We start from the raw sequence: 12,147 nt of genomic DNA on the forward strand, positions 1-12,147 counted from the left end.
GGGAACAAGTATCCCCTGAGATAAAACGGAGTCTGCCTGTGGGACTGAAGTCTATGAGAGAGCTCCAAGGCCTAAAGAGACAGCAGTGTTTGGTAAGGCCTGGCAGAAAACAAGATGTATTATTTTCCCACCTGGTAGAAAGCCATCCTGTTGCCCTGAAGGATGTTTTTATGTGACGAGGGAGCAGGAAACAGCTGGTATGAGGCTGCTGGGAGGCCTGGGTGCAGTGTTAGCACCTCTTGGGGAATTGCTGATTGCCTCCCCAGGCACCTTTCTGAGGGGCTGGAGGCAGCCCAGCCTGGTGAGCTGGGTAGAAGAGCAGGCTCTGGGAACTGGATCCTGATTCCTGCTTGGAGGCCAATGATCTGCAAAGCAAGAACTGCTACTCTCATTGCTAAAATATATCAAATTCCTGTGTTTCGGGTTTTAAAATAGCAGGTAGCACCCAAGAAGAACCAGAAGGGAGGGGGAAAAAAAAAAAAAAAAAACAACAGTTACACAGTCTGCTGGGTTATTTGATGCAAAATCAACTTAGTTGTTTTTCTTACTGGCTTTTTCCTGGGTTTCTACTGCAGCTGAGAAAACAACCTTTCTAATCTACAATAAGAAGGGAAATTCTGGAATGGAGAGTGTCCACCTCAGACATTTGGAACAACCAGGAAGGTTTTGTTTAGCTTAGCACTGATTTTATTAGTAAGTGAGGCTAACTGAACCTTTAGAGATGATCTTTTCCCTGTTGAATGACGCTGTTGATAGTGTAGGTTTCCCTCTAAATTCTTAGTTATGCTTTTCCACACTAATCTAGTATAATTGTAGAGTTTGTCTGAAACTTCCCCGCTGTGAGCAATGACTGTTTACTGCAGCGGAACAGCAATATAAAATTAGCAAAAATTCCCAGCAAGCCAGCATCTTTACAGTAAGGGCAGCTGTAGTAGTGAGAGCCAAAGATTCCTCCCACAAATCTTCTGTATTTGGAAGTTAGATCTTAATTCCAAAATACGCATTGAATGCAGGTAGGGTTTTGCTGTGTGTTACCGCCCTTAGTACGCATAGATGTATTTAGTTGCTTTCAGTGTGTTCCATTCCTTGAGAGTACAAAAGATAAGTCTAACAGAAAAGGAAATATAAGGGAAAAAACACAAAGGGAAATTAAAAAGAAAAAAAACCAATCTGTTCGCTGAGGAAAGAAGCTGGCATGCTTCAAAAGAAGCATCAGGTAGCTCTGCTCATGTTCCTTGGCCACTGTGAGACTCTTGGCCATTTGATTTCCTTGCAATAGTCACAGCAAAACTGAGGAAGAGTAAAAATTGCTTGTCTTATTAGTCTAAATGGGAATGACATATTAAATTATTAATACTGCTGTTATCAGATTTTTCACTTTAAAAAAATCTTTAGTTATTTAGTTTAGTTACTTTACTATAGTTACTTTCATTTAGTTAGCTAGCTAACTAAACTAAAACTAAAAAAGCTAGCTAACTCGCTAGCTTTTTTATTATGAAAACTTAGTTCTTTACTAGCAGAGGACTCATAACTCACTCAAAATTGTCCTAGTTATTTCATTTCTTGGTAGTTTATCTTGCTGTCATTTTGATGACTAATTTGATATTAGGACCTGTCTCCTTCATCATCTTTACTTTTTTTTTACAGGACACAGGCTTGATTTCTGATTATCAGATTACATTTGAAACTCCATGCAATACATTTTACAATTCATCACATTCCTTACTATTGACCTGAGACATTGTCCCAATAATTAGTATTTTCTGCTGGGCTTCTGCAATCAATTTCTGTGATGCATGTCTTCTACAAAGCCCATCACAATAAACTGTATTAATAAAAATGCCTTCCCTAATTAAAAAAACAAACTTTAATATACAATTTTTCTGCTGTCATCATCAATTCTCTCTAAGCCTTTTGTTTCTCAACTGTTCTGCCTGTCACCCATTTATCTTGCTTTATCTAATCTAATGGCATCTATCCAATTTCTATTCACTTTTCATCAAGGTGATATATTTTCTCTTCCATAGTACCTTTGTGTGCTTAAAGTGCCTCATGGCAGGAGTCATTTTTCAGTTGTTTAATGTTTATTCCATCTTGCTGTCAAATAATAAATAATTATTACAAACCTCTTAAGGTGAAACGTGATGCTAGGAAGGAAAGAAGTGGCAATTTTGTAGAGTTGGGACTTTGCAAAACTTAAAATAGGTTGGATTTTTTTACTTTTCTCATCTCTCTCTATCATTCCCACGTTAGTAGAACAGTAATGTAAGAATAATTGCATCTCTTTTTTATAGTCCATTCCAGAGGCTCAGGAGTTGTCCAAATCAGAAAGACAGTGAAGTTTTTTTTTTTATCATTTTTCTGGGTCTGTTTTCTGTTCACTTCAGTATTTAAAAAGGCATTTCACTATTCGAAGCTCCTGTTATCTTCCTTGGCTTTTGACCATTTCTGTTTGCTCATCTTAGTCGTCCTGGTGAGATTCTGGCTGTATTGAAGTCAGTTGGAAAAATTTCTGTTCAGGCCAGGATTTCATCTCGAATTTCCTGATTGAATAATAAAAGGTGTGTTTTCTCACTTACCTGTGTGGGAAAAAAAGGAATGAATTCCTTTATGTATGTCAGGAAGATTAGTGGAATTATACATTTTTCTCTTCACAAAGCCAAAAGGAAACCAAGGAAATCCCTCTTTTATGTTGGACTGCAAATCTATGTTCTTAATCTCAGTTTGAAAGAGTAAGATTGTGGAAGCAGGTTCCTGTTTCAGCTTGTTCCACATCTAGCCTCCTTACAAAGAATTCCGATCCACGTTCAGATAATCAGCCTTTCTGTACGCTGATTTCTCCAGATTTTGGCTGGGACTCATTTAAAATTGCAACAGCAACTGTAGTTAAACATGTATGAATACATATGAGGCATATGAATAAATAAGATAAAATATATTTTCCTTCTCTTTCGTTTGGCTGCTACATTTGCTATTCTTCAGTTATATTGCATTATCTTTTACTTTGTAGGTGTATGACAAATCCTAGCTATCAGACCTAAATTCACATTCTGGTTCTTTGAGCATTTTTGGATGGAGATTATCTGCTTTCTGCTTGCCACAGTAAGCTCTTGGGAGTTTTATTTCCATTTCAGTTGTTATTTCTATATCCATATGCTTGTTCCCACTGTCTGCCTTGCTTTTCTTCCTCTTTTTCAGCATCCTCCTGCTTGTTGAAAACTGATTATTTCTTCACTCATACCTAGACTATGTTTAATCGCTATCTCAGTCTCATTCCATTGTAGCTGCAATTCTTACTTCCTTTTTTGATATTGTTAGTATACTTTCCAAGATCAACATTAACTCGACTTCTGGTAATCTTTCCACATTTGGACCTCTGAAACATCATCTTCTTTTTTGATCTGTGTTTCCTGTTGTGCTTGCAAAGTTTCTTGTATATGCATAAGAACCAAGTCTGCATTGGTGCTTCCACCCAGCAGATGGTTTGCAGCCATCTTTCACAATTTTCTATCTTGGCTTAGAACACAAATCTAAACACTTTTTTTTTTTTTTTCCGAATTAGGTTAATTTAGAATGTAGTGTTGTAAAAAGTCCTGTTTAGTCTTTCTTGTTTTCATATACCACTATCATACTTTAGAAGTTATTTGTCTCAGCAAGCAAACATTTGAAATAAGCAATACCTTTGAGTATCCTGGCCATATATTTTCACTATAAATCTCCGAGCCTCAGACATAACTGTGGAACAGCTTTCAGAGGGGCCCTGTGACGTGCTGCTGAAAGGATGTGATTTATTTTATTTTTTCATTGCTATATTTAGTTATACACATGTTGAAACTACATAAAAACACAGTAACAAAATGTTCATAGAGCTATTTGGATGTCCAGCCCTTTGCACGTACAACTGTGCCTAGCGCACACGCGTATATCAGTATGTATGTGCTCAGCACTGTACAGAATGCCAAGAATGTGACCTTAGACATCACATTTGTAACTGGTTTAGTTCAGGCCTTTCTGATGGAAACATCCAGCTGTTCTGGGAGCCCTTGTAGCTGGGAATTTGCACAGTTCCTGCACCTCATGCTCTCGCTGGCGCAGCAGAGGGTTCTCAGGCGGTGCAGGCAGCACGTGCGAGCCGGGCACCAGGAGGCACTCGCCTTTCTCCTTGCAGCCTCTCTCCCCCAGCAGCTCAGTGCAAGGGGCTGAACCGTCCGGAGACGGCTGTGCCTGAAGGAATGCTGGCGTTGCGGGGGCGCATCCCAGACGGGAGTGTGTGTGTGATGGGACGTGCGCTCCCCGCTCCGCGCAGCCGCTTGCAGCAGGAGTGGTGGTTACGGTGCCGGGCGGGAAAGCGCTGGCGCTGCAGCTTCCCTGCGCCGAGTCCTTCGCAGGGGTTACAGCACATCCCGAGGCCCTTCTGCCAGCTCCACATGACTGAAAGGAAAACATTGACGTTTGCGACTGGACTCGTGTTCCCTGGCTGTATTTGTGGTCTTTCTGTGCCTTGCGTTGTTGTTTACCCTCTGAAGAAGGAGGGAGACTGTTTTTGTGTTCATTGTGAAAGCCGTAAAGCTTTTAGCTCGCTGTGGGTTTGTGCGGTTGTAATTTGCTGCCAAAATCCTCTTGTTACATAAGTATACTCCAAAATTCAAACTTTGACTGCTTAATGTTGTTCATCTTATACTTGGGAATAAATGTTCCAGGTGTCTGTATGTATGAAATGATTCAATATTGTCTAACCTGAGTCTGCAGTAAAGTCTGAATGGTTTTCATGAGCGTGAAATTCCTCATTTGCCTGTGTAGAGTTTTGAACCTTATAAAAACTGTTGCTGTTTTCCTAGGAAAACAACAGACATATCTGAGCAGAATTCAAATGCAACAACGCTGATGCCTTCTATAGTGTTTTGCTGAGTTAGGGCCTGCCCTTTGGGAATAATGAGTATTTTTAACTTGGAATCTGCAGGATCTATTGGCGCACCATGTATCTCTAAAAATAAGATTGTTTCTGTCTGTGGTTCTAAGCAATCTGTGCTCGCATGTGCCTGAGGGCGAGCGAGCCACCAGAGCCTGGACTCAGCAGCTGTGGCCTCTGGCCAGCCTTTGGAAATTCAAACACAGAGATGTGCAATGGCCCTCAGATGTGCTGGACCCTCAGCAAGTTTGCAGATGAGAGAAACTTGAGAGCAGTGGCTGATACAGCAGATAGCTGGGCTGCCTGCCATACAGAGGGACATCAACAGGCTGGAGAGACTGCAAGAGAGGAACCTCATGAACTTCAGTAAATGGAAGGGCACGGTCCTGCACCGAGGGGGTAATAATCCTATGCACCAGTACAGGTTGGGGGCTGACCTGCTGGAAAGCCCAGAGAGGTGTGGAGTCTCCACGCTTGGAGATATTCCAAAGTCATCTTCACAATCCTTGCAAATGTGCAAGCTGGTGACCCAGCTTGAGCAGGAGGGTTGGACCAGATGATCTCCAGAGGTCCCCTTCAACCTCAAGCATTCTGTGATTTCCAGCAGGAATGATTAGGCTTAACAGAATGCCATTCTGTTAATAGCATTCTGTAATGTGACAGGCAGAGCATGCTGTTTTCAGTGGTATAATTTTTAGTACCTGTGAAGGCTTTTGAAATGGCAGCATGATCTATATAGGCTTGTGAGAAGATCTCCACTGCTCAGAAGTGACAGAGCTAGATCAATAACTGCCATATTATTCTTCTGTGGCTTTACTGCTTCTGGAAATTGAATCAACTAAAGTTATTTCACAGATCTGAGCAATGCTTAGTGTACTGTAGGTATGTGTGCTTACATACTGTTTGTTTGCTTTGCAGATCCTGGTTGCTAAATCCCCTGTTGCTCCATTCTCCACTTTCTACTACACCATTGAGAAATCGGGCTTTGTTCTTCAAGGTAAGACTAGAACATTGATTATTTTGCCTTTGCAATTAGTGTTTTAAGCAGGCTGGAGGCAGATAACAGTGAGTGTTGTTGAAAATGGTGCTATTTATACCTACATAAAAAAAAAAACCCACAAATTCAAACCATCTGGTTGACAAGGGCAGCTTTCTGCTGCTTTCTGTGTATTGTCCTGAATTATACTGAATTACACTGTTGCATATTCCCACGGATCTAAGAGTAAAACCTGACATTATTAATCAAATCTCCCTGCTTGCATTCAAGGTAATACAGAATGATTCTGGTAACATTGCTCCTATGGGATAGATTTCTCCAGGAGAAACATGTCTGTCTTAAAATACCATTAAAAACATGTGCTAATAAATGGTTCCTCTTTACCCAATAGCTTGACATCAATAAAAACACAGGAAATTAATATCTCTGCTCTATTTTTCTGATCACTCTAATGTGAATGCCACCTGGTCTTAAATAATCCTGAGATTCTCTAGGATATGGGATAGTGTGCTGGAAAGCTGGATGCTACTACCATGATGGCAGGGACCTGGGGCTCCTTGTGGCCATCCCATAAAATACCTTCTTTCAAACCACAGCAAGAGGGAAGAGCAGCTCTTCCTTTCTTTCCCCATCTATTCCAATCAATCTTCCTCTAGCATACTTACTTTTTGACAGATATCCATAAATCAGTTTTGCTGAGTTGACCTCTATTAATATACAGCCTGGCTCTCAGTTGCTGCATCAATTTAGCACACTAAATAGGACCAATCAGTGCCTGCCACTTGCTGTTTGGAGGACACACTCTGATATGCAGCCCTGGCATTAGGAAAAAAAAAAGTTAATGCCTTTTTCTCACATTCCAGTGATTGAGAATCACTGATTCCCATAAAGCACTACAGCTATTTTAAGGTGCATAAACAGTTCTCTCCCATCTGCCCTTTTCTCACCTACAGACATGCTGTACCAGAGCAATGACATATTTACATTTATTAATCACTAGGTATGCTTTGATCTGTCGTGATACATAATGTAAGAAAACAAAAGAAAGGGAACGAAAACATTTTGGCGTGCATTTTGGCTTGCCTTTAATATAGCTCTATGATGATGACTTGAGGTCCACTAGGTGTTCTCTCAGTTTCTAGAAACTTTACCTAGGATGTGCTTACATGGCATTTGGGGAGTTCAGTTTGGTTCATTTGGTACCACTAACTTCAAACAGGCTATAGAAACTAGAAACAATTTTTATTAGTTTACACTGAGATGGCTTGCAAGATTTGCCCTAGATCTGGCGTTATTTGAATCTAGCATTCAGCAAAACACAAGCTACTTTCCTATCTTAAGGATCTTCTGAGTTACAGACTTGTTTTTCACTGTTCTAAACAAAGTAGACCAATTTCCTGCTCTGACCCCAGGCACTAATATAACAAGACTTTGGGAAAGGGGGTTTCCCTCTTTGGAAAGGCTTTGGGGAGGACCTTTGTTTGCCTTTCTGTGAGCCAAGAGTGCAGCTTTCTAAGGACCGAGCCCTGGCTTTGAAGAACAAATTGGCCAAGTAAGGTATAATGATGATGGAGTAGGGCCCTTTGATAAAAGACTGTTTGATTGCATTATGAAAGGTATGGCAGTAGGGGTATGGCTCTTTTCCCATTATCTGTACATTTCTAGCATGGCAGTTTGAATCAGCATCCAATATTTTGCTAAAATCGTGTTCAGATTTATTTAAGTAAGCACTGTAGCTCACCATCAGGCATTATTTGTACATTTAAAAAGCACATTGAAACTCCTCTTTGCATAAGTCCTTTCTCTTTTTTTGACTACACCATTATTTTCTAATATTTATTTCATTTTTAGCTATTTTTATTCAAGTTGGGTAGGAAACAAGGGTGTGTTTCCCCAGTCATGTGCCCCCGGCTACTACTCCACGTGGCAGGTAATCTTCTAGTCAGGAGTCAGACAGCAGTGTCCGAACCTTAAAAGTCCATGGAGCTTAATTAGAAGCTGTAATTGGCATTTCAGTCACTTTGCAGGGTGGGTTTAAGTATTCTGGTTTGAGTCTGCCGGTGTTGGCAAAGCCGTGGTGCAGCATTAAGGCCCTGCTGCTGGAATCCTGACGGAGCATCACAAGTCTTGTCCAAGTCCAAGACTCAGCACTTGTCCAAGTGAGAGCCCCACCAAGCTGTGTAAAAGAAATACTCTGCTTTCATATCCAACATTTCAATGACTTTGTTTTTGTGTAAGTGAGCACAGCCTCTGGAAGTGGCCGGATCTCAGCTAAGATGCTGACAGGAGTCACAACTCCAAGAAGGAGACGCGTAATGGAAAGCGGCCCTGGCTCCTCCTGCCCCAGAGGCCGGGCCCGAGGCGGCGGCCTCCTTCCAGAGGGGCTGGATGCGAGGAGCTGTGTCACTAAGGCCGAGCTTTAGCTAGAGGGGGAGTGTCGCTGTCCGAGGGCATCTTTATAGTGCTACCCAGTGGATCTGCCGCACAGTCTGATGGCAGAGGCCGCTCCGCCATTGAGGCTTTGTTGGGGCCTTCAGTGGGTGTCAGGCGGTGAGCACCGCGCGGGCGGCTGGTGAGAACAAGCGCATGCCTGTGGGAACGGGGGGGGGGGGGAGCAGCAGCTGGATGAAGGGCCCACTGCCCTTTCTTCTTACGCAGGGGGTCCCATCCCGGGACCATTAACCGATAGGCCGTAAACAAATTGATATCGGAAAATGTGCCTGGAAACTCCTTGATTGGTGCGGGTGAATGGGGAATGAAAGGCAAAGTGAAAGTGTGATTTAACAGTTCCACAAGCAATTTCCATTGCCACCTCTGAGGGATTAGGGTGTGTGGAATAGGCTAAAAATGAGGAGGAGCTCCCCCCTCTTTTGTTCCCTGGGCTGGAGGATAATAAAACGGCAGGAGAGGCAGTGCAGCTAGTTAGGGATTTCACAGGCTGCTATTTGATGCAGTTTAAGGAGCCCTTCTGCTATTGTTGCGCTTAAAATGGGAAGCGGAACTGCTCTCCATTCGCAAAAACCTCCAGCGTCCTCAGGAAAGGAGAGCTGAGAGCAAAAGGCTATTAAGATGGTAATGCTGCCCCATTTGGAGGAGTGTATCAAAATCCTCTTTGTCAGTGTAAATCGCTGCTCTGTTTCCCTGGTATCTTTGCATCTCATGGCCCCAGCGCAAGCACCAAAGTGTTCAGAGGAGACCCTGGTGAAGCAAGAACTGCTTCTCTTATATTGTCAGAGAAGAGCTCTAGGCTGTCCAAGGGCACCACAGAGACAAATCTCTCTGCTTTTGTAAACGTGAAGTGTTTGAGGATGAAAAGAATCCAATTATTCACTCATTCCTTCATTCCAGCTTTCAGTCTAGAGAAATGAAACGTGATGATTAGAAAACAAGAGTGACCAGTCAGAGGTTTAGCAAGCCAAGTCAGCCTTCTTGTCTCTTCTTTCCATTTCTTCAGTACGGTGTGTGCTGTGGAGGGAGACAAGCGCGGACCCGAGAAAACCTCAGTTGCTTTCACATTCCTATACAGTGTCTGCTATACAATATACTGCCACGGTGTGACTATGATGAACCTGAAGCGTGATTAAAAAATCTGAAAGGAGATCTCTGTTTTGTAGACCTACTGTGCTTAAACAGAGCCGGCTAAATCTGAAACCTCAAAATATTAGAAGCTTTACTCTCTACATGTGTATTCTGTCTCAGGACTTGCTGTTGCTTCCAAAAATCAGTATGGTTGTTAAAGTAAATTAAGCATTTCCTTTAGAAAGAAGAATAACAACAACAACAAAATCTCTAGATGTATTTGACTAAGGGTATAAGTCATAAGATTATTTTTTCCCATTGACAACAATATAAATACCATTTGGGCCTGGAAAACCTGCTTGGTTTCCTTCTGATTCACACTCCTTCTCTAGCAATAAGGACTGCTGTTAATGATTAGCTGGCAATCCTGTTAGTGGTATATTGGTCAGAGCAAATTGTGGGCTGTTCTGGCCTGGTTGCTGTTCCAGTGACACAGAATATAGCACGTACTGGGTTAGGTCAGCTAAATAAGAAGATGTGACTCAGCCACGCGTGTGCACTTACGCTGAAAAAAAAGATAGGCTGAATAAGATGATGTCAAGCCTATGTAGTATTCTGTGAATGATCTTCTGAAGTCTAACTTCAGAAGGAAATGTATTCTGTGGCAGAAAGGCAGTCTGGTAACAGAGCCTGCCCATTAGCAACTGGCCACTTGTCTGGCCATGGCTCAGCTGGCTTTCCATCTCTTCCAAGTAAATGCCCACTGTTACCCAGAGATGGTACTTCCTTCAGAAGATGGGAAACATGGTGGCTGCTTGCCAGCTGGGAAGGCCCTTTGGGGCATTTTGCTGAGGGCTTTTTACCCAGTGATTAACATTGCTATTCACTGAAGTAACTCAGAAGTACTGAAAATGTAAAACGTAGTAGTGAGGTAGGGCTTGCTTTTGAGCAATCATTATTTTGACTTTCGTGGGGTTTACAAATGGGAGAAATCAGCAGGTCATCTAAACTGGCCTCCTGTATAGCAACAGACATTTCCTTCTGACACCCCCCTGCACACCCGCCAATGGCTTGGCTTACACTGAAGCGTTTCTTCTAGAAAGGTTTTCATTTGGAGACATCAAGAAATGCGAGTTCCTGACACTTTGTTTCACTGTTTAACTTGCTGTTAAATATTTGCTCTGATTAGAATTTGTCTGCCCTCAGCTTTTGGCTTCAGTTCTCGTTATGACCTTCGGTGCTAAATAAAGGAGCACTGAATTTGCTACAGTTTTGCATAAGCGTACTTGACATTAGGACTGTATTAGGACTGACTATATTTTACTCTTCCATTTTAAAGAAGTTATAATTATTGGCAAAATTAGGTTCAAAAGTGTTATGTCTCGTGCTGACTGACTCCTCTCACTACCTACAGGAAGGATGCTGTACACAACATGTGTAGTGTTGGATTTTTGGTGCCAGGAGGACTGGATGATGAGTCGATTTCAATAACTTGCCCTTCTCCGCCCTCTTTTTCACTCAGTACACGTGTGTGCGAGGGCACAACCACGTTTGCTGGTGCTGCTGTAGAAGAGCTAAGTGTGTCATGCCGGCGTCAGACTGAAGTAGGTGGACCCAGAAGACAGAGGTTCTGGGTCCTTCAGGTTTTAAGCTTTGCAGTGCAAAGAGGGAAGAGTTGTAGGGATGGCTAGAGCCAGCAAAACTGAGCTGAAGGGGCTAATTTTAGTCTCAAAATAACATAGGATCTCGGTTTGCAGCGCAGATTGGCAACCCATCTCTGAAGTGCTATAACTAATTTATATGACTAAAGCAAGTGCAAAGTGCCTCATTTTGTTGTGAAAAGAAAAGCTTTAGTAATGAGTAGTGAGGTAGAAAGGGAATACTGAAAGAAAGGGCAGCATTATTTGTATTGTTTTGTGTGAGTTTGAACAGCGAGAGCCAATGATTTGCTCCATCAAAAGCTTTTATTCAATTGAAGAACTGTAACTATGAAGTGACCTTTGTCTGGAGCAACATGGATATAATCTGTAGAATGAAGCAGGGTTGTACTCAGCGTGTGAATGAGTGGGAGACAGATTAATGGGAATGAAGTTGTGTATCGGCATTGAGATGGTAACGGATTTGTGGTGCCGCTGGTGATTTCCAGCCCTATCTGAGGGCTAAAGACGCGCTGATCATTGTGAGGATCTCCGCAGGGTGCAGCAGTTTTTGCTGTATTCCCCATAGGGCACTGAAAGGCGGATGCTCTTTGTAGCAGATTTGCAATAGTAGGAGCAAAAAAGTGTGATCGGTTTGAAGGCTTCCTGGCAGAAAGGAATGTGAGAAGCACAAGACTCCCGACATCCCAACCTCAGCAAAATCACCCCCAGCAATGCGGCCTGCGCGAACAAAAATGGCTCTGTGCTCAGCTCGCTCATGCCGTTTTCAGAATGGTTTTGGGTCAAAAGAAGTGACATTGGCTTGGAGGCATCTCCCCTTGGTGGCTTTGCCAGGACAGCTTTGTGCAGCTGTGAGGGAGCCAAGCGCCTCTGCAGAGGCCTTGCCATGTCTGACAGGTGAAGGAATCCAGAGGGGTGAAGCACACGTGTAAAACTGTCTGAAAATGGCAATGATGAAGAGAGGTGGAAGAAAAGTATTCTTAGGCTGAAGAAGTTTACACGTGAAAGAAACCAAATAAACACTGTCTTTTCAATAAAATTAAATGTTTCTCTATGCAAACGTA

At 42.5% G+C, this 12,147-nt stretch overlaps 1 long non-coding RNA gene across 2 annotated transcripts in view; it reads left to right on the forward strand.

The window, feature by feature from the left end:
- LOC112946411 overlaps positions 1-12,147 on the forward strand; it is a 198,107-nt gene that overhangs the window by 71,707 nt on the left and 114,253 nt on the right. For both annotated transcript variants that reach the window (XR_003249235.1, XR_003249236.1), the window contains exon 3: positions 5,828-5,906. This is a non-coding gene — a long non-coding RNA (uncharacterized LOC112946411). The remainder of the gene's footprint in view (positions 1-5,827; positions 5,907-12,147) is intronic.

The sequence above is a fragment of the Nothoprocta perdicaria genome, unplaced genomic scaffold (assembly GCF_003342845.1).
Source record: "Nothoprocta perdicaria isolate Ctin4 unplaced genomic scaffold, notPer1 scaffold_204, whole genome shotgun sequence".
NCBI classification, from domain to species: Eukaryota; Metazoa; Chordata; class Aves; order Tinamiformes; family Tinamidae; genus Nothoprocta; species Nothoprocta perdicaria.